We start from the raw sequence: 2,782 nt of genomic DNA on the forward strand, positions 1-2,782 counted from the left end.
GGATTAACTCCCAACATGGTACTACAGCGTCCATCTTACAGTGGAGCCTTCATCTGGATTAACTCCCAACATGGTACTACAGCGTCCATCTTACAGTGGAGCCTTCATCTGGATTAACTCCCAACATGGTACCACAGCGTTCATCTTACAGTGGAGCCTTCATCTGGATTAACTCCCAACATGGTACCACAGCGTCCATCTTACAGTGGAGCCTTCATCTGGATTAACTCCCAACATGGTACCACAGCGTCCATCTTACAGTGGAGCCTTCATCTGGATTAACTCCCAACATGGTACTACAGCGTCCATCTTACAGTGGAGCCTTCATCTGGATTAGCTTCCAACATGGTACCACAGCGTTCATCTTACAGTGGAGCCTTCATCTGGATTAGCTTCCAACATGGTACCACAGCGTTCATCTTACAGTGGAGCCTTCATCTGGATTAACTTCCAACATGGTACCACAGCGTTCATCTTACAGTGGAGCCTTCATCTGGATTAACTCCCAACATGGTACCACAGCCACAAGTATATGAATTGAGTTGTCGAATGGTGGAGAGTTCGTTGTGAATAATATAAACATGTTAAACATGAGGCGACTGTATTAAAATAGGCAAATCATTCTAATAAATTATAACTAACTTTTTAAAATTAAGAAACTGATACACAATTTCTACAAGACATTTCGATAAATAAGTCTTCTGTGAAACAATTACAAGTTAACCGAATGTAACTTGTAATTAAGTAATTTAACTACTAGTCTTGAATAAACAGCACACTAACAGCTAAATGCGATATTTATAAAACATCTTTTAACCGTGGTTTAATGTATGTTGGCCTAACATGTACACATTTAAAATTAGATTTAATGAACATAAATGAACGGTAATTTAATGAATCAGCGTGACCTGAAAATATGACAAACAACACAGCTGGTATTTAACTGGAACAACGTATAATTGATTAAATACCGGTTAAATAATAGATTCGACAGACATATTTAATAAATACCAGTTAAATATTAGATTCGACAGACATATTTAATAAATACCAGTTAAATAATAGATTCGACAGACATATTTAATAAATACCAGTTAAATAATAGATTCGACAGACATATTTAATAAATACCAGTTAAATAATAGATTCAACAGACATATTTAAGGCCTCGAAGCCAATTTTGGAGAGATTCGATACAAATTTTATTTTTGGAAATTATGTTAAAATAAAGATAACTAGATGGCAGCACCATTTGTGCTAATTGATTGATTAAGTATTTTTAGAAGGGTTCTCCTTCCTGATGATGGACCCACCGAAACATGTAAATGTTTAAGTATTGTGTTGATTTTTAATGAAGAAACGAATCGTATAGAGAATCAAGATCTAATATAGCTAATAAAGTAATATGAGAATCTCGAAGAAACACCAAGAAGACATTTAAACCTAAACATTCCTCTTTCAATGTTATAAAAGTCGGCTATATTAACACTCAGAATAAAGAAGTAAAAATTAATTAATAGATTATAAAATCAAATGACTGAAGAAACTATTTCTACTTGCTTTAAAATGTATTTTGGAAACTGTACTCTAATTTTGACCTAAGAATACTTCAAGGTCACGTGACCATCATCAACTTCGTTAACCGGATTAAGATTTTAACTCCACATTTAGTTATGACGTTGGAGATTGTACATCTTATCCACATAAAGAACTTAATTACATTCTCAAATGATTAGGCCTAAAAAACTACAACTTACGGATAAGTTAGTCACTAATCAACTGGAATTATCTTCATTAAACACTGAAAAGCTTTTATATAACTGACAGTTTTTCCGTAATCTGCCATGCTATAAAAAGGGTTTGGTGTAATAGTTTTAAATGTATAAATTTCATCTGTAACCTGGGTTTAAGTACGTTACTTTGATTGGCTGTTTCGTATTTATGATTAGTTCATATTTAATCACGTGACTTGTTTTCGCACGAACTACTAGTACTTTTACCTGCTGATGACAAATTAATATCAGCGAAACATTGCCTCGTTCAGTGTTTTTAATTTATTTAGATATTTATTACACGAACAAGGTATACGATTTTAAAACTGTAAATGACAATGCGTACAATGCGTATGCTAGGGAACTTGGATAGATCTAGTTGAAATGTTATATACCATATAACAGTGGTTTCAGTCTAATAAACGCTGCGGGACAACAAGAGACCTTCTGGTTCTCCAACCCACCCTAAGGAAATGTATCATATTTTTAATCTCCTGTCTTAACGTATCTATAAAAGATAACCTTTTCATCCAGAGAACAATCTTAGTTGCTCTGAACCCTTTCCAATAAATCCATGTCCTTTCTTAGATAAAGAGACCAAATCTATATACAGTATTAAAAGTGAGGCCTAACTAATGACCTGTAAACGATGTCTATAGATACACCCTAAAACTATTAGCTTTAGTAATAGCAACGTAACACCGTTTCAGGATTTTTAATGATTTATTTACCACTTTGAATAAAACCAATGTCTTCTCTTCTATATTAAACAAGTGATTGAAATTATGATAACCCAGATTGATTACATTAACTGCAAGTCATGTAATATCACAGTCATTACACTTGGAAATACACAAAAGTTTAATGTCATCGGTAATTATGTCCCTATCAATATCAAAAACGCAAATAACGAGCAAGGTCGCAAGAACTGTCCCTGTTTATTATTTAGGGATCATTATAAATAGTTATGTTTTTAAAAGAAAAAAAAACTACAGTTTTTTTTTTTTATA

General features: G+C 33.2%; 1 protein-coding gene across 1 annotated transcript in view; it reads right to left on the minus strand.

Moving 5' to 3' along the window:
• The window catches only part of LOC106474831 (arginine kinase-like), a 19,972-nt gene that overhangs the window by 3,923 nt on the left and 13,267 nt on the right, over positions 1-2,782 (minus strand). The gene's annotated exons all lie outside the window — the stretch shown is intronic.

Source organism: Limulus polyphemus, unplaced genomic scaffold (genome assembly GCF_000517525.1).
Source record: "Limulus polyphemus unplaced genomic scaffold, Limulus_polyphemus-2.1.2 Scaffold7741, whole genome shotgun sequence".
NCBI classification, from domain to species: Eukaryota; Metazoa; Arthropoda; class Merostomata; order Xiphosura; family Limulidae; genus Limulus; species Limulus polyphemus.